Source organism: Lissotriton vulgaris, chromosome 4_1 (genome assembly GCF_964263255.1).
Source record: "Lissotriton vulgaris chromosome 4_1, aLisVul1.2, whole genome shotgun sequence".
Taxonomy (NCBI): Eukaryota; Metazoa; Chordata; class Amphibia; order Caudata; family Salamandridae; genus Lissotriton; species Lissotriton vulgaris.
The window spans coordinates 1,174,774,989-1,174,796,081 of record NC_141691.1 but is presented as its reverse complement, the minus strand read 5'-3'; positions in this window follow the sequence as shown (position 1 = coordinate 1,174,796,081).

Genomic DNA, 21,093 nt, shown 5'->3' with positions numbered 1-21,093 from the left:
GAAAGCAGTTAAAGCAATACACAACGGCATGTCCGAATTCAGGATGGTGGATGTGTGATGCCTGTGCCACCCACAACAGTCTGAAAGCATGCACATGTCCACAGTTCACCATTGCTGATCCCGAATCGATTATTGGCTGGCAACAGAGGTAGTCAGCACCTGGACACATAGCGTCAAACACTTGCCAAACACATTATAGGATCATAATCCAGTCCTACTATCGCTAGAGCTCCCCAATTACGTACCACTACCATATTTATGGCAATTTATTGCCAAAGGACTTCTGGACCCATTATGTAACAATACGATTAGAGAAGCTATAGAAGAATACTTCTGTCTAAATTAAAAACTCGGTAGACAATGCTAGCCTATTATGGGAAGCCCTTAAAGCCAGAATACGCGGGATCTGCATTAGTACGAATGCTGGGATACTGAAAGATATACGACAACAAATCATTAGATGTGAAAATAAACAAACAACTAGAGCAAGAATACGACCACACGTGTGACTCAGCTACCCTTGGCACAATTAGAGAGGCACTATCTGAATATCAGACATATGCAGAAGCAAAATTAAATATATAACTAATAGGCACACTGCAAGAGCATATGGCGAAGGCAGCAGATCTGGACGTGTATTGGCACAAAAAATATGCAAAGACCGTCAACCCCACACAGTAATTAAAATACAAGATGCCCAAGGTAATACGCAATATAGCACCGCAGGCATACTAAACGCCTTCATGGACACTTATAGGGACATGTACACATCCTGTGACATGGCTAATGATGGTGAAGTCATGACATTCTTAGAGGACATTGCTGTAGCATGGCTCTCTGATAATCAAATGGAATACTTAGCACAGACCATCACAGAAGAAGAGGTACAGGAAGCTATAAAAACATTGCCCACTGGGAAAGCCCCAGGACCAGATGGGTTCACTGGTGAATTTTATAAAGAATATATGGAAACAATATGTCCCTACCTGGTTGACATGTATGGAGATGCTCATGATAAACAAATACTCCCACCTACGTTACGAGAAGCATTGCTAATAGCTCTTTTAAAATCTGACAAAGATCAGGATCTATGCGAATCATATCGCCCACTATCATTAATTAATACAGATACAAAAATTCGATTTGGTTGAGTGGGAGTATCTCTTCACTGTTCTGACTAAAATGGGTATGCCCCCTAGCCTAATGAGATGGATCAAGATCCTATACACCAAACCTGTGGCACTCATTAAAGTGAATAAGCATATATCAGACCCGATTCAAATAACTGGTGGGACAAGACAAGGGTGCCCATTATCACCTCTATTATTTGCAAAAGCGCTGGAACCGCTGGCGTGCAAAATCTGACAACAGCATAAAGCCACAGCACTTCAATTCCCCCAACGTCCCATAAATACTTCACTTTACGTGGATGATATGGTGCTGTATGTGTGTGAACCTCAGGTAGACTTACTGCCCCTCCTAATGGAATATATAAAATTAGGTAGGCATTCAGGTCTGCAGATTATCTGGAGCAAATTCATTATCATTCCATCAACAGAAATAACTTAACCCCATCCAATAGATTATCCACTAGAATGGCAAGAAACACCTATTAAATACCTAGGGATATGGTACCATCAAGACCCAGACACAGTAATGCAAACAAATTATGGAACTACTATAATGAAATTAGAGGATCAAGTTGAACGTTGGATTCGCTTACCACTATCATTAGCGGGCAGAATGGCCATCCTAAAAATGGTGATACTGTCCAAGGTCCTATATTTATTTAGCAATATCTCCTTAACGCCCCCAGCGATAGTATTTCACAAGCTAAAGACAATTGTAACATGATTGATTTGGGCTGGTAAGCAAACACGTATCAAACACAAAATGCTAACTTTGCCCTATCCCAAAGGGGGATATGCAGTACCAGATTTCCTACTTTATTGCCTCTGCGCACAAGCTCAATATGCACATTACTGGTATCATCCAGTGCCGTACATGACACAGGTGGTGGTGGAAGATGGCGTCGCACAACCCATACCACTCTTTAGCATCCTTACACACCACCGTCCTCATATAGCAAGAAATTGAATAAATACTATATGTACTAATAACTCGGCATGGCTGTGCATGGGAAAGTTAACACATAAAATACCACTATTGACACCAGCTTTGCCTTTGAAGCTTCACCCGGCTATCTCAGTGGCACAAGAGGAGGCAGGCATAAATATGCTACAACAAGTTGGAATAGATACAATGAGAGATCTATATAATAATGGCACATTCCTGGATAGCACTGATCTAAGTTACATTAGTAATCAGACTCTATTATTCAAATTTGCCTATCATAGACTAAGAGGGGCAATTAGAAAATTATACCCGGAATTTCCCAATGAACCACTGACACTGTTAGCACTCCAAATGATCATTACCAGTCCAAATAATGTGCATCTAGTCTACAAATGATATAAATTATTGCAGGACAATATAGCCGGGAATACAGGAAAAGCTATAGGCAATTGGAAGACACAGCTGGATACACCACTAGATGAGTAAGATTGGTACAATGGCTGTGCACTAACTGAAATGTTGACTCCTAACAGCAACTTGAGAATGATACATTATAAATATCTGCACAACGCTGACTTTATCCATTTAGCATGGCACTGTGCAAAAATATGGAAATATTGGGAGGAAGTAACTAGAATATTGGGCACAATACTAGAAGTTACGCTGGAATGTACAATACAAACCTGTCTCGTGGGTCAAGTGAAGCAATTGTGCTCTGTGAAGAAAAAATTATGCACTATAGCGTTGTTACAAGTGTAAAGGAGGATCTCCTTGTGTTGGGATAGTAAAAACAGCCCAAACAGCAGGGCGTGGCTAAAAGACATGGTATACTGTAAAGACACTTTGATAACCTATGAGGAAGAACTTCAAACCAGCTCAAAACCAAGGGATTATTGGACACCCCCAACAGACGTCTTGCGGAACCACCCAGATATTCTAAACTCTACCACTATGTAATGGTCAATGTATTGACGGAAAAACATGTATGTGTATACAGTACACACTGTATTTTGTCATTTGTGCATTTATTCCTTTTGTACTTCATCGTTGTAGTTCATTTTGTATCTCTCTTTGTATTTTTAGTTGCATCCCTAGATTTGTATCCCTGCCCGTTGTGTGTGCCCCCCGCTCCCTGCTTCCCGCCGCTGCTCCCCGGGGCCCCGCCCCCTTTCCTTCTGTACGCCTGCCCATTGGCACCCCGCTCCCGCCTCCCAGCTGCTCCTCCCTCCCACTTTACCTCATATGGAGGTCACACGGCAGCCACGCAGTGGGAACTTTCGTGCCAAAGGCAATCCCGTCTGCGCCCGTCCACGCCTGGACCGTGCCCAGCGCCATGACCCCTGGCCCCCGACATTGCCAGCCTACACAACGGACTTACGATGCATCCACCCTCCACGCACTCAACGCCGGCTGAAACGCCACCTGCTACCAAGCCAACCCGAAATGCACCCATGGACCCTTCACATGCCAAGCCTGCAAATTCACCGGCCTCCGAACCTACACCGCACGCGCCAGGCCCCGCACCAGCAACAATCACCTAAAGTGCATCCTGCTCAACACCCACTCCGTCCACAGGCACGCCGTCGAACTCTGGAAACTCCTCGACACAACAGCGCCGGACGTCGCCTTTCTCACGGACACCTGGATGAACGCCTCCTCAGCCCCCGCCATCGCCATAGCCATCCCGGATGGCTACAAGATCACCCTGAAGGTCCGCGTCAACCAGACCGGAGGAGGCATCGCCATCGTCCACAAAAACACCATCCGAATCACGACCAACTCCGACGACACCCTCACCGCCGCCGAGCACCTCCACTTCCAGATACACACCGACCCCAAGACCACCCTCAGAGGCACTCTCATCTACAGACCACTGGGACCATGCACACAATTCAGCGAAGCCATCGCAGACTTCATCAGCCCGCACGCCCTCACCTCCTCAGACTACATCCTCCTAGGGGACCTCAACTTCCACCTGGAGAACAACAATGACAGCAACACCACCACCCTGCTGGACAACCTCGCCAACCTCGGATTTAAGCAACTGGTGGACACCCCCACCCACTACGCTGGCCACACGCTAGACCCCATCTTCTACTTTAGCAAGCAAATCTCCTTCAGCCACTCCACCGGACTCCACTGGACAGATCACAGCTGCGTCCACTTCAACTTCAGGAGAACCACGATCCACCACCACCCACAACAGGTTCCCTGCAGAAGCTGGACCAAGATCACCACTGACCAACTCACCACCTCCCTCAACCAGCGCCCTCCCACCAACACGAGGGACCCCAACGAAGCAGCCCGCAACCTCACTCAGTGGCTCACCAACTGCGCCGATGAACTCGCACCATTTAAGAACCCTCCCAGCAGACCCGGCAGCAAGATAACCTTGTGGTTCACCAACGACCTCAAAAACTCCAAGAAGACCTGCTGCACCCTCGAAAAAGCCTGACGCCACGACCAGACAACACAAAACATGACAGACCTCAAGAACATCAAAGCGGACTGTGGGGGAGCCCACAGTTGGGGGAATGCACAGCTCAAAGACAAAGGTGTCTAAATCAAGGTTATCAGTAACAGTTTAAGATTCTTAGAAAGTGCTCTAAGGCCATCAATTATATGTTTCATCACATGTTTTTTACTGTTATAGCATTATACAAATCACAACTCAAAAACGTTATTAACATATGTATGTATGCAAACTGTTCGTATCAATTGTCAAAATAATATCAAATCAACACTGCGTTTAAGCCATCACAAAGCGGCTAAGAAATACATAACATTCTTTTTTCATCAATCCCAATGCATTTCGGGTTACGTGGAACCCTTCGTCAGGGGAAAGCGTTAGAGAGTGGAGTCTTCACATTCAATGTTGCCACTGAAAATTAAAACACAACAACATGCAGTAAAAATACTGCTCAGCTATTAGGATTTGCACCCCAAGTTGTGCACTGAAATAAAGAGTGTTGAGGATAGGCCAATGTAAATGCTAAAAGAAAAATGCTTCAGAGTAAGCAAAGTGAAAAAAGGTAAAGGTCCGATCACCAAAAAGTAAAATAAAGTGGTAGCGCCTAGCTGGTACCTTGCACAAAGTGCTGATCTGGACAAATGGCCTGATAATGAAAGTTTCAGTGCTGTGCACTAATGTCTGTAAATAAAATGAAATAATGTAATAATGTACTGCAAAGGAAACTGTCCTGTGGCAGCAGTGAGAGGGCAGGAACAGTGAATAAAACGTAACTTCGCTATGCTGGCTTACCAGAAATTAAATCATGCAAGCACTGTCGGTGTGCTGCTGATCCGAGATAGTCAAAAGAAGGAAGTCCCTCCGTGTAGCTCAGCGGCAAATCTCGGTGCTAAAAGGATAAATAACGGGGAGTAGAGTTAGACTCCTCCATTTCGCCGATATTTAACTCTAGACAAGCGTCTAAGTCAAAGAGAAATCAACGGAGTAAACGTACCCAAGGCTTCCAGGGTTCTTAGCCGCTTTGTGATGGCTTAAACGCAGTGTTGATTTGATATTATTTTGACAATTGATACGAACAGTTTGCATACATACATATGTTAATAACGTTTTTGAGTTGTGATTTGTATAATGCTATAACAGTAAAAAACATGTGATGAAACATATAATTGATGGCCTTAGAGCACTTTCTAAGAATCTTAAACTGTTACTGATAACCTTGATTTAGACACCTTTGTCTTTGAGCTGTGCATTTCCCCAACTGTGGGCTCCCCCACAGTCCGCTTTGATGTTCTAACATGGGGAATTAGGGTCATTTCCCCACCGGGAATTGCACGCATATTCTTTACAAACCCACCAAATATCTCATAAGAAATTAGAAACCCACTAATAGTTTACACATAGGTGTGCACCCTCACCCCCCTATCTGTGTTCTTATACCAGACCTCAAGAACGCCATCCGCAAACACCACCAGCTGATCCGAACCACCAAAAGGACAACATAACTCTTCTGCATCATTACAAGCTCTCCAACCCCAGCGCCTGCAACAACGACATCACACCCTTGAAAGACCTACGCCTCGTTCTTTCACATCAGATCACCGACATAAACAACAGCTTTGGCGCAGAAACCATGCACCCAACCACCGAACCAGCGCTCCCCACCACCACCCTCTGCACCTGGACCCCGGTCAGCACCGAAGACACCACCCACACAATGAACACCATCCACTCCGGCTCCCCAACCGACCCCGGTCCTCACCACATCTTCAACAAAGCCGACTCCATCATCGCACCCCAACTCCGGAACATCATTAACAGCTCCTTCGCATCTGCCACCTTCCCGGAGAGCTAGAAACATGCAGAGCTCAGCGCCCTCCAAAAGAAGCCCACCGCGGACCCCACTGACCTCAAAACTTCCGCCCCATCTCGCTCCTCCCGTTTCCTGCCAAAGTCATCGAGAAGACCGTCAACAAATAACTCTCAGCCTTCCTCAAAATAAACGGATCCCTCAACCCCTCACAGTCCAGTTTCCGAGCAAACCACAGCACCGAGACCGCCCTCATCGCAGCCACCGACGACTTCAGGTCCATGCTCGACAACGGGGAAACAGCTGCCCTCATCCTCCTGGACCTCTCAGCAGCCTTCGACACCGTATGCCACCGCACCCTAATAGGGCGCCTCAGCAACACCGGAATCCAAGGAATGGCCCTGGAGTGGATCATCTTGTTCCTCACCGGAAGAACCCAGAGAGTCCGCCTCCCCGTTCCGATCCGCAGCCACCAAAGTCATCTGTGGCGTTCCACAAGGTTCTTCGCTCAGCCCCACCCTCTTCAACGTCTACATGAGCCCCCTTGCAGCCATCACACGCCAACACAACCTAAACATCATCTCCTACGCTGACAACACCCAACTGATCCTCTCCCTCACTAACGACCCCACCACCGCCAGAGCCAGCCTCCAGGAAGTAATGAAAGACGTCGCAGAATGGATGAAGCTCAGCCGTCTGAAACTGAACTCAGACCAGACGGAAGTCCTCATCTTGGGACCATCCCCCTCTGCCTGGGACGACTGTGTAAGGACCTTACAAGCAAGAGGACGGACATTGCTACTATTGAACCCTCCATGGCACACTGCGAGGATCTAGCCTCTTTTTTTGTAGAAAAGGTGGAGGCCATTTACAGATCATTTTCTCAGCTTCCCATCAGGGAGAATATGTCTACATCTTCGGCTCTCAAACCACTGTTAACTATTCCTAGTCCGACTCGGGACGAGTTTTTAGCTTTGACGACAAAAGTCAAATCCGGTTCTCCGGACGATTCCATGCGACCCGCTCAATTCCGGGAATTTGCAGAATGCTGTTATCCTGCTCTGCATGATCTTATTAATCTGTCCTTTAGTACGGGCAGTGTTCCCAAGGCTTGGAAACAGGCGATGGTCATTCCGATCCTTAAGAAACCCGCCCTTGATCCGTCTAAGCCAGAACACTATCGACCCATTTCCCTTCTTCCTTGGCCAGCCAAACTAGCGGAAGCGCATGCTAATCGCATTTTATCATCTCACCTGCAAGAAGTGAATCTACTGGATAATTCCCAGAACGGATTCCGTGCAGGTCATAGCACCGAAACTGCTCTGTTGGCTGTGGTGGAGCACATCAGGAAGATGTTGGATCAGGGTCAGACGGCGGCACTGATCCTCTTGGATCTTAGTGCCGCCTTTGATACGGTGTCCCACCAGATTCTCTTACATCGTCTGATGGAGGCAGGTGTTGGAGAGATGGCACTTGAGTGGTTCCGCTCTTTTCTTAAGGATCGAGGTTTCAAAGTGTCTACACCTCCTTTTGTCTCTGCTTCACGCCCTATACTTCAGGGCGTTCCCCAAGGTTCGGCTCTTAGCCCCACTTTATTTAATTTATATGTTCAGCCTTTGGCGGAGGTAGCCCATAGTTTTGGTCTCTCCTTAGTGTCATACGCCGATGACACGCAGCTGGCGGTGGCACTTAATGGTGACTCCAACATGGACGCCCCCACCTTCCAGTCAGCATTAAAAGCTGTTTCTGGCTGGATGGCGAACAACCGACTTCAACTTAATGCCTCTGAGACCGAGGTCATTATTTTTGGTAGGGAAAGTGGGCTTTGGGGAGATCAATGGTGGCCTTCTGATCTTGGGCCAACTCCCACCCCCGTGAGTGAAGTCAGAAACCTCGGGGTGTGGTTTGATGACAGGCTTTCTTTCACCTCCCATACCAAACGTGTGGCTGGCGTATGTCTAGGTACTCTGCAGTGTCTGAGACCTATTTTTAAATTTTTTGATGCTGAGACAAGACAGATTATAGTCCAAGCTCTGGTTCTTACCAGATTGGACTACGCCAACTCCCTGTTTTTGGGTTTAAATCAGGCCGAATTATCCCGCCTTCAGAGGGTCCAAAATGCGGCGGCCAGGATGCTTGTCGGCCTCCCGAAATTTGTCTCAGCTCGTAGAACTATCCAGAATCTGCACTGGCTACCAATTGAGCAAAGAGTTAAGTTTAAAGCCCTCTGCTTAACTTTTAAAATTCTTAAATTAGCTTCCCCTCCTATTCTTTCACAGACTATCTTGCACTATGTCCCTGCTAGAACTCTCCGCTCTGCTGGATTGAATCTCGCCATTGTGCCGCGTTTTAAACGAGCTAGAATGGGTGGACGCTCGTTCTCAGTGCTGGCGGCTGCCCTCTGGAACTCTCTGCCAGCTCCTCTCCGTTCAATCCCTGACTTGCTTCTCTTTAGGAAGGCTTTGAAGACCTTTCTTTTCTCTACAGTTTAGTTTTGTTCTCTTGCCTCTCTGATGTGTTGTGTTATCTAAGTCTCCAAGCGCCGGGACGCCTCTTGGCTGCGGCATCCGTGCGCTATACAAAAAATAAATAACATAACATAACATAACTCCTGGTGGCCCCCTGCCCTTGGCACCACCCCCAAACCAACAGACCATGCACGCAACCTGGGCTTTTTTTTCTTGACTCCTCCCACACGATGACCAAGCAAGTCAACGCCGTCTCGTCTTCCTGCTTCAACACCCAGCGCATGCTCCGAAAGATCTTCCGGTGGATTCCCACCAAAACCAGGAAGACGGTCACCCAGGCCCTCGTCACCAGCCGACTGGACTTTGGGAACACCCTCTACGCTGGCACCACAGCCAAACTCCAGAAAAGACTCCAACGGATACAGAACGCTTCTGCGCGACTCATCCTGGACATCCTCCGTCACAGCCACATCTCTGCCCATCTGAGAGACCTGCACTGGCTCCCCGTCAGCAAGAGGATCACGTTCAGACTCCTCACCCACGCACACAAGGCTCTCCACGACATGGGCCTCAAATACCTCAACAGGCGCCTAACATTCTAAACACCCACCAGCCAGCTCCATTCCGCCAGCCTCGCCCTCGCCACCGTCCCACGTATTTGCAGAACCACAGCCGGAAGAAGATCCTTCTCCTACCTGGCAGCCAAGACATGGAACTCCCTCCCCACCCACCTACGGCGGACCCAGGACCATCTTTCCTTCAGGAAACAACTCAAGACCTGACTGTTCGAGCAGTAGCTTCTCACCCTCCCCCAGCGCCTTGAGACCCTAGTGGGTGAGTAGCGCGCTATACAAATTCGCTGATTGATTGATTGATTGTATTGCCAACAAGACACTGCATAATTCTGACCCTGAGCTTCTTAAGCATAAATGTCAATGGTACACCCCCAGTACAGATCTACGTTCCTTGGGTGCCAAAACTCTCACAATCTCCAGTTTCAGAAAATCTATCTGGGACGGAAGAAATTTTGGTATTGGTCTAACCAAATTATGGAACAGTCTTCCACCTCACCTCAGAGCCACCCGACCTTACTTACCTACGGGAAAGAAGGTAAAACCTTGCTTTTCTGAAACTAAGGGCGATTCAGTTTCTGCTCATGAGCAGTTAGCAACAAGGCACCTTTGGGTATAAGAGCACTCTATAAATTTGAATAGCATAACATAACAAATAATATTGAAATACAGAAATGTCACCAAAAACAGAACACAATATCTAAAATAACCAAATATTGAAAATAAAAATTAAAAAAATGCACAATGTTTTTGCAGGTAAAAGTTGTGGGGTTCTTTAGTTAAGTATAAGATCACAATATTTCAGTGACATTATTTTCCTGAAAATAATTTTAAAGATTTTAAATAATTTTTACATGTCATTAAATTTACGATTGATGTTAGAAATTCAACACATTAAAATTAAAATAAAAGCATACACAATAATAAAATAAATATATAATTTCATGAACAAAAATTCAATATTTGATGTACAATATTTCTCATCTATTTCTTAAAATGTTTATAAAATATATTTTTTAAGCATTTAGTGCCTCATTTATGGCGCTGCCCCTCACCAAAGCGAGCGGGCAGGAATGCACTATGTTTAATTAATGTGGTGAATTCCTGGCATCTTTGGCTGCGCTGGTTCTGTTTTGTAAGCAATCTTGCACCATGGTGCAAGGGTGCCTCTATTGCAGGCAGGATTGTTTTTTATGTAGGAAGGGGCACTTTTCCGCACAACACACAATCATAAATGGCGTTTTCCTCTTTGCATGTATGCTGCAAAATGTAGCACACATGGAAAAAGGGAAAAACTAGGAGCAATTAACATATTTCTTCTCATCATACCTTACTTTGTAAATCTGGGACAGCATCAAAGTCCATGGTTATTGTGTGGGAAAGCCCACTGCTAAGCCATGAAAAACCTCCCAGGTGTAGAGTATGGTGACGCAGCGATTTGTGTGTGTTGCCTTACTCATAATTTATGAGCCCACTCAAAGCCAGGCAGGGTGGCTTTGTGTGGCTTTATTGTGTCATGCATGTACTACTTTACGTGGTACAAAAGTGACTCAGGGCTTTTATAAATTAGCCCCTTTATGGATAAGCATTTCAGAAGATTAACTTTAAATTAATAATAAAATATTTTTTAAATTATATTTCGAAATATATTTTTATACAAATGTTAATACATTTTAAAAACTCATTACAAACCACACCTTTTCCCGCCTTGCAGACCACAGCCAAGAATCAGTGCTATTTAGGTGCTATAGCTAGCTAGCAAGTTTCAGCTCATTTCAACATTCACTCGTAGGTCATGACTACAATTCCACCTTTCTATGCCCATTGCCGCTAATAAAGAAGGCTTCATTATGCTGAGGCAGTCAAGGGGCGATATAAGATAGGTTATACGCTTAATAGAAAAGTCCAGGAAATAAAAGGCAGCATATTTATTTCAAAGTGTGAACGCCTTCGTGCGTGGCCCACAGCAGGGTTTTAATACGGGACTAGGAATTATCAACATGAATATGGCTTATTAGGTGGGGCACAGGGGCAAGGTTAGTTTGAAAGATTATTTGTCTGAAGACGGATATCTCTTCAGGGCTGTGTGCATGCTTTCCCCACTCCCGTTTGCCCAAATCGTCCGCCATTTTCCTCTCGAAGACAAAGCAATAATGATGACATCTGTGGAATTAGAGCAGTAAACGTTGAGCATAAACTGAGGGGCTTATTTACAAGCTCCCTGTGCCGCTAGTACCTCACTTTTTCCTATATTAACCCCTTCGCTGCGGCGGCTATTCCGCCGCAGTGCTAAGGGGGTGGGGCGGCCGCACGGCGGCTCCATACTAGTGACAGAACCGCTCCGTCACGGCTCGCGGGTGAGCTGTGCTTCTGATGGAACGGTTCCGTCACGAACCCGCCCGCCCATTAAAGCATCACCGCAGGCGCGAAATCAGTGCTGCGCAGGCACGGCGAGCGGGCCATGACGGAACCGTTCCGTCACAAGCACAGCTCACCCGTGGCTTGTGACGGAGCGGTTCCGTCACAAGCATGGGAGGGGTTAAAATAGACGCACCAACAGCCTAAGGAGCTTGTAAATAAGCCCCTCAGGGCAGGCCATGTAGTGGTGCTCGAAGATGGAACAAAGAGGATTCCAGTGGATGTTTCGTTGTACAGTCCTTTACTTTCAGTGAGAAATTCCCAATACAAGGGAAGAATATCAAGCTAGAAGAGTAGAGAAAACCTCTATGTTCGGGTAAGCAGTGGGCCCTGTTAGATGCAGATGGATCAATGTGATTGAAAGGTCCTCCATTTTGGTTAAGGTCAAAATCTTCCCATTATTGGAAGAAAAACACTGATTCACATGAGCAGAGGAACCTGATTATCCCATGGGATTTAAAACTCAATATATAGTTTTGTTTCATCTTTTTCAGCACAATGGAAGAAATGTACTTACATCGAAAAGGCAGAAGGACGTGGTTTGTTTTATTCAGAAAAGCGATGTTACTAGGGCTGTCAGGGTAGCAGCGTTCTCAGATATGGTGAGGTATTGTCATGCAGCTCAGCTCAGAGTTCGAGAAATGGCAACCCCTTCGCCATATTTACAAGGCTGCGTTAAGCCACTTAACATGGCTTAACGCCACCTTGTAAATAGTGCCGCTATTCACACAGCACTTAGAGTGAAAGGGGGGGAATGGGTGTTGCAGTGGGCATTCCGCCACAACACCCATTGCTTTTTAACGCTGCTACCTATTTACAAAGCTAGTGTAAATATGGGGCAGCGCCAAAAATAAGACAGGGGGAAAACCTAGTCTTGAACTGGTGCAACGAGGAGAAATTATTATTTTCTCCTCATTTTTGCTGTTATAATGTGTGCTGCACTGCAACGGATATATGATGTTACCACGCGTACTTTTAGCACGCATACCATTACCACGCATTTTTTACAACGCAGGTCATTTTACAACGATTACCTTTACAACGCAAATCACTACAACGCAGATACTATTACAACGCATACCATTACAACGTAAGTATAGGTAAGTATATAATATCAATATATAATGTAAAGTTATTGGAGGCTGTCATTCGACCCTGTGCTCTCGGGTCCAACTCTGCTGGGCTGCCCCTTGCTGCCGCTGCCTCTCGCCGCACCCGCTTCGCGGGTGCCGCTTCGCGGCTTGAAGGAGGGAGAGGCGGAAACGAAGCGCTGCCACTGGGAGGCGCCTGGACTGACCATCTTGTCGGCGCTAAGCAGGGACTCGGAAGACCAGGAGTTCCTGCTTCCCCAGCTGCACAGGCGGACGCGCCCACAATCAGACACGCCCCCGCCTGACCAGAGAAAAGGTGTGGGTTGTTCTGTTCTCAGTGGGACTCACCTGGAAGTTGTTGGAGGCTGTCATTCGACCCTGTGCTCTCGGGTCCAACTCTGCTGGGCTGCCCCTTGCTGCCGCTGCCTCTCGCCGCACCCGCTTCGCGGGTGCCGCTTCGCGGCTTGAAGGAGGGAGAGGCGGAAACGAAGCGCTGCCACTGGGAGGCGCCTGGACTGACCATCTTGTCGGCGCTAAGCAGGGACTCGGAAGACCAGGAGTCCCTGCTTCCCCAGCTGCACAGGCGGACGCGCCCACAATCAGACACGCCCCCGCCTGACCAGAGAAAAGGCGTGGGTTGTTCTGTTCTCAGTGGGACTCACCTGGAAGTTGTTGGAGGCTGTCACTCGACCCTGTGCTCTCGGGTCCAACTCTGCTGGGCTGCCCCTTGCTGCCGCTGCCTCTCGCCGCACCCGCTTCGCGGGTGCCGCTTCGCGGCTTGAAGGAGGGAGAGGCGGAAACGAAGCGCTGCCACTGGGAGGCGCCTGGACTGACCATCTTGTCGGCGCTAAGCAGGGACTCGGAAGACCAGGAGTCCCTGCTTCCCCAGCTGCACAGGCGGACGCGCCCACAATCAGACACACCCCCGCCTGACCAGAGAAAAGGCGTGGGTTGTTCTGTTCTCAGTGGGACTCACCTGGAAGTTGTTGGAGGCTGTCATTCGACCCTGTGCTCTCGGGTCCAACTCTGCTGGGCTGCCCCTTGCTGCCGCTGCCTCTCGCCGCACCCGCTTCGCGGGTGCCGCTTCGCGGCTTGAAGGAGGGAGAGGCGGAAACGAAGCGCTGCCACTGGGAGGCGCCTGGACTGACCATCTTGTCGGCGCTAAGCAGGGACTCGGAAGACCAGGAGTCCCTGCTTCCCCAGCTGCACAGGCGGACGCGCCCACAATCAGACACGCCCCCGCCTGACCAGAGAAAAGGCGTGGGTTGTTCTGTTCTCAGTGGGACTCACCTGGAAGTTGTTGGAGGCTGTCATTCGACCCTGTGCTCTCGGGTCCAACTCTGCTGGGCTGCCCCTTGCTGCCGCTGCCTCTCGCCGCACCCGCTTCGCGGGTGCCGCTTCGCGGCTTGAAGGAGGGAGAGGCGGAAACGAAGCGCTGCCACTGGGAGGCGCCTGGACTGACCATCTTGTCGGCGCTAAGCAGGGACTCGGAAGACCAGGAGTCCCTGCTTCCCCAGCTGCACAGGCGGACGCGCCCACAATCAGACACGCCCCCCGCCTGCAACGCCCCCTATTTTAAGAACAGCTCGACGCTCAGCGGGACGCGAGCGGGACGCCGAGCGAAGCCCGGGCAAAGGGCGGGCCGTCTGTGGCCGTCAGGGGCTGACAGAGGCTGGGCTGGGCCCCCTCCCTTTCCTCTTACCACCCGTGACGACTCACGCTTGGTGTTGTTGCCCTACTGTTGCCTAAACCATGTCTACACGTTCCGGTAAGCCTCTCAGGGGTGAGGTCGAAAGGGGATCTAATGTCGCCAGCCCTGTCATAGGGTCAATGGACCGTTTTATTACCAGGGTAGCGGCGGTGATTGAAAAGGAGATCGCCATGTCTGAGCGGCGCCTATCTGAAGTATACCTCCCTGCAAGACGTTCATCATTGGGGGAAGTCGCCCAGTCGCTCACACCAGCCATTACCCAGGTTCAAGCAGGTACCCCCTCTAGTACGGTCAGTGCTCCCTCAGAACCCCTCCATCTGTCTGGTATTGAGCAAAATATAGATAGGCTGGAAACCTTGGCCGCTCTCCTCCCTATAGTCACAATGGATGACGGTGGCCTCAGTAACTGCTCCATATCACTACCACCTATTCCGTCAAGTGAAGTCATTAAAGATCTCGAGTCCCCAAATTCCCCTACACCTACCACAGTTGTACCAGATGGAAACCTAGTTGGGGCCTCACCTATCATCGTGACTCCGGACACTAGGCAGGAGCTTCCCCTCGTAGGTAAAAAATCGCGCAAACATAAGAAGGGTAGGTTAGTGAGGCAGGCCGCCCTCTACCGAGGAGTAAGGAAGTCTCCTGTACCTACTACAAGAACTATAAGGGGTGCCCCTATGCTGAAGGAAACCGTCACAGAAGGGGATGTACTGATCTCTCCAAAGGGCCCTCACACAACCAAGGTCTCAAAGCGAGCTGACTTAGTAGCGGTCGAAAATATTCTGGAGAAGGTTTATACCCTTTTGAAACCGCTACTAACTCAAGTGAAGGGCCTAGGGGAGAGGATTGACAAATTAGAGCAGTCAACTCTGGATGGGATACACTCACTTAAAACAACAATCAAATTAGCAACTACAGTGACTGTAAATAAGGATGTGGGTGTAAAAGGGAATGATCTACCAGTGCAGAAAGGCCCTAAGCCCCCATCAACCCAAAACAAAGCTGCTCCTAACAATCCAGGAATCCCAACTCCAAAATCTCCTCCCCATCTGAAACCAGGTCCAAGCCACAAAGGACCCCCAATACATAAAGAGCCTGAGATAAATAAGCCAAAATCTCTTCCTCAAAAACAGCAACAGACAACTGACGGTAATAAGGAAGGCAAACAAAAACTAGAAGGCACCAGCAAACCCAGCGGCCCAACGATTAGGAAAGCCCCCAGGCCTGCAACACAATGTTCTGCCCCAACTATCTCCCCACAGGCCCCCTCTATCCCCCCACGACGGATCCCCCCAATTAATCTCCCACCAGACTGTCAACCTTTTGTCGCAGTCATGGTTAATGTGCCTCCCCTAAAGGATGGTCAGCTGGAAAACCATCAATCACTCAAGAACAAGTGTATACACTGGCTGAAGGCAAATAAACCAATCCCCCCGGGTATGGACGGCATTATTCTAAGTGTCCGTAGAGTGGGATGGGTAGGGCAAGGCAAAAAAATGTTGGAGGGAGACTGTGTAATTATAAACTTCCAAGATTACAGAGTGGTGCCATCCATTTGTACTCCTATTAAAAACATGGGGGCCCCGGGGGTTAAACTGGTAGACCTCTCATATTTTTACCCTAGGCACATTGTTGGCCCAAACGGAGGAAGTGAAAGTTCTCCTAATTTTGGCCAAAACTGGGCTGGGGTTGTAGGAGGCGATAGGGAGAAACAAACGTGGGCAACTGGCCCCTGGTGACTGGAAACAGAGAGCAGAGCAGAGCAAGTAGAAGCTCCACCAACCCAAATAAACCTCGTAAGTGGAATAGGAGACCCTATAATAATTCCACAAGATCCCTGCTCCCCTCGGATACATAGGGGGAGCCCATTAGACAGGGGCTTTCAAGCGCCCAGCAACCTTCCAGCTGTGACGGACCTAGTCTTCAAGGTTTTCAGCTGGAATATTGCAGGGATTGCTGGAAAACTGGCCCTCCCAGACTTTAATGCATGGGTTGATAAGCACTCTTTGTGCCTCTTCCAGGAAACCTGGAGCCTGATACCGGTCCATAGGTTGGGTTTTTCCTCATACTCCTCCCCTGCGCGGGTTTCGGAATCCGGGAGAGGCCGCCCAGCGGGCGGCCTTCTTATTTGGGTCGCGGCTTCTCTAAACTGCAGAGTAGTGGATTATCCCACAGGTTCCCCGGACATCCAAAATATTACTCTTATTGACCAAAGGGGAAAAATTGTACTAAACATCTTTAATGTGTACGCTCGGGGTACAAAGGGCGGGAGAAAGTCTCCTGTAATAGCTCTCCTCGAGACTCTGTTAAATAACACCCCCCATAAGTCCCGCACCCTGGTTGTAGGAGACATGAACTGCACGTTCGAACCTTTGGGCTCGGACGTTTCCCTCGACCAGGATGAGGAGGACGCCAGGTGGGGGATCCCGGCTCTGGACATCGCACCGATTAAAAGGTGGACAGAAGTGGCGCTCCAAATATACTCCCTAACTCTTGAATTTAATCTAAGGGCAGCGAATGGGAGGACTTCCCTGGATAGGGGGGGTGCACATACCTACAACAGACCAGGGCACACCTCTAGGCTGGATTATGTCCTAATAGACATGTGCTTATGGCCTTACGTAAGGGACATGCAGGTGGTCCCTTCGACAGAAAGCGACCACAACCCTCTCTCCCTAGAAATGGAACAATGGTGGCAACCCCTAAGGAAGGCCAACATTAAAGAGGCACTCGTACCACTAGATGAATCTGAAGTCTCCCCATGTGGTAGAAGAATCAAATGGGCGAAACTGGTCCTATCTGAGGCGAAGGTTGGGGAAATCCAATCCCATTTAAACCACGCGCTAACATCTCTGGAATCCTCGCTAGAAGGGGTGGGTAAAGTGAGTGGGTTATTTCTCTCCCTGACTGAAGCCCTAACCAACGTCTTTACCCTGAATTCTAAAAAGCCAGGCAATACAGGAGCTAAAAAATCTGTTGAGGGGTGGTATACCCAAGCATGCAGGATTCATAAGGCAAAGCTAGTTGAGGCAGTTAAATCTAAATCCCAAAGTGCGATCCAGGAAGCTAGGAAGGCTTACAAAAAGACCCTTAGTTTGGCTAGAAGGGAGTGGGAAGAAAACTACTGGGAAGACCTACTCCAGGCTAGCAAAATTAGGGATTCAGGGGTGTTTTGGAATCTCATAAGAAAACGGAGTAAATCCGATGCAGTTATGAGACCCTGCAGCATCCCGCCTCAAAGTTGGGCAAAACACTTTGGGTCTTTATACCTCCCACCAGAGGGGGAACTGTCTGTGAGGATGGATCTCACACTAGCAATCAATCCTCATGCCTATGACCTCTTCACTCCCTTAGAGATTGAGGGTGTTATAGGCTGGGTGGCACCACGTAAGGCACCGGGCCCGGACGGCCTTCCGGGTGATTTGATGAGGGCTTACCCCGCGGAATGGGGAAGGATTATAGCAGCTCTCCTAAATGATATCATGAGGGGAGGAGTTGTACCAGAATCCTGGAAGGGGGCGGTGGTTGTCCCCATTTATAAAAAAGGGTGTAGGGAAACCCCGGGTAACTATCGCCCAATAAGTCTGATAGACTCCACCCAAAAGATAGCTGGCAAAGCTATCCTTGGTAGGATCCTCCATTGGGTGGAGGAGAATAAAATCCTATCAGACTTTCAGGCAGGTTTCCGGGCTGGTATGGGGACTATAGAGCAGGTGTTTAGGTTGTCCCTTTTGGGGTGGAAGGTGGTGGAACTAGGCAAGGGTAGTCTTTACCTAGCCTTTATAGACTTGAAGACTGCCTTTGACCTAGTTCCCCGGGAAGAGCTATGGAGGGTCCTTTATGAGTTGGGGCTACCACCTTACATCTTGTCCCTTCTTATAAGCCTTCACGCCCAAACTTTTGCACAGGTCCGCTGGGGTAGTAACGGAGAGCTTACGGAAAAAATACCAGTGTCTAGGGGCGTAAGACAGGGCTGCGTCTTGGCACCCACCCTATTCTCGTTATATCTGAACGGGGTGGTAAAACACCTTCAACAAGAACCAGCCGACGCCCCCTGTCTTGGAGGTGTCCGTATCCCAACCCTGCTTTTTGCGGACGACACGCTCCTGATCTCGAAGACCCCACAAGGACTACAGAAACTTCTAACACGATTTCAGGAGTTCTGTGTTGCAAAAGGGCTAATAATAAATGTGGACAAAACAAAATACCTAGTTGTTAACCCACCTAAAAAATTGGGCCGCCCACCTACACTCAACTCTATTCCCCTGGAGAAAGTAGCCGAATTCGACTACCTTGGCATTCGGATTACAGACAGGATGACTTGGGCAAACCACATTGAAAAGATGGTCCTTAACCACAGGAGAGTAGGAGGAGCTCTCATGAGGGAATACAGGGCCTCAACCAGGAGATCACTTACCCCAGTACTCGACATCTACAAGGCCAAAGTAGTGACATCAGCCTTGTATGGGGCAGAACTGTGGGGCCATTGCCGTCTGGATGCCCTAGTTACGGCTGAGAGCAAGCTACTAAAATCCTTCATTGCTGTTCCTCTGAGCACACCGTCAGTACCTGTGAGGATGGACACGGGATGTAAAAACATTAAAGATCGGGCCCAGCTTCGTCCGCTCCTGTTGTGGACACGGATCTGGAGGAGCGGAGAATTAAAATCCTATGCTGATGCCCTGAGAGACATAATGAGCCAGGGGGGTTGGGCCAAGATAAAATGGTTAAAGGATACCAAAAAGCTGTTGGAGAATATAGGACTAGGGGATTGTTGGTCATCCCGCTCAGCCCCTCCAAAAGAAGTTGTCAAGGCGCTTTTTTGGAAATGGACTGCAGAGCGTCTAATCTCCAGTTCCAATCACTGCAGGTCCACAGCCACCTTTTTACAAATTAAAGACACTGTGGCCATTGAACCTTATCTGGACCTGATCACTCTCCCCTTTGACCGTGCTCTTTATTTTAAATTTAGAGTTGGTTCCCTTCCGCTAGGTGCCCTGGTATCGAAATGGTCTACAGCGGATCGCACTTCTCCCAACTGTGCATGTTGCCCGAGTAAGATTGAGTCTATTGCGCACGTTTTATTCGAATGCCCGGATTATGCAAGGCCTAGGAGTTTTTGGCTGAAACCACTTTGCCGTAACATGGGCACACGCAGTCACTTAGTAGCCTTGCGTATCCTAAGTACGGACACTTCCCCTCCCATAGTCTGTGGAATAGCTAAATTTTTAAAACAGTTTTGGCTTATTCGATCTAAGAGATTGTCAGTAGCCGTTTAATACTTGTTTTAGCTAATTTATTAATGGACCTTACACCTTTTTATCACTTTTAATATTCTAACATTTCTACTGACTTCTTATGGCATAAAACTTTTTGTATATTTGTATTGATTGTATTATGTATGTGCTTATAAGATATCTCTGCGTATCGAATAAAAGCTTATGACTGACTGACTAATTATTTTTGTATTATTTAATTTAATTATTTAATATCCCTATACCTCAAAACCCAAACCCAGCCCTAAAACCTAAAAATACCCCTGTACCCCAAAACCCAAACCCAGCCCTAAAACCTAAAAATACCCCTGTACCTCAAAACCCAAACCCAGCCCTAAAACCTAAAAATACCCCTGTACCCCAAAACCCAAACCCAGCCCTAAAACCTAAAAATACCCCTGTACCCCAAAACCCAAACCCAGCCCTAAAACCTAAAAATACCCCTGTACCCCAAAACCCAAACCCAGCCCTAAAACCTAAAAATACCCCTGTACCCCATAACCAAATACCACTAAAAAATGTTTTTAAAAAAAGATAAACTTACCTATAATTATACTTACGTTGTAATGGTATGCGTTGTATTAGTATGTGCGTTGTAGTGTAATGCGTTGTAAAGGTAATCGTTGTAAAATGACCTGCGTTGTAAAAGTATGCGTGCTAATGGTATGCGTTGTAAAAAATCCGTGGTAACAGTTACATACCCACTGCAGCACGCATAGAAAGAGCAAATTGCCATGATGGGCAGGAAGGGACACCTTGCATTCTGAAGCACACATAGATTAGCGCACACAGAAGTTCCAAATGGCCATTAGTGATTGTTTATGTGCAGGAAGGGACACCTTCCTTCACATGAGCAATCATTACCTGCACTTTGATGCAAGGGTGAATATGTTGGCGCTAGGCTGCTAAATTTAGCATCAGTTCTAGGGAAATCGCAGGGGTTTGCCATATGATTGCAAATACGCACATTCCTGTGTTTTCAGAATGTAGGAGTGTGGCGTTACCAATACTCCGCCATTCTGTTGTAAATATGCCCCTTAAAGCATACACTCTGATATTTGTCTCTGTCTTTCTGTCTCTCTCTGTTTCTCTAGCAACGTCCCTTTCTCTCTTTAGGAACCAATGCAGCAGCTGTCAGACTTTTTGTACTCAGATGTGAGTTTAATATTCAGGGGTCTGACAGTGCGGATGCTCTGGCATTTCT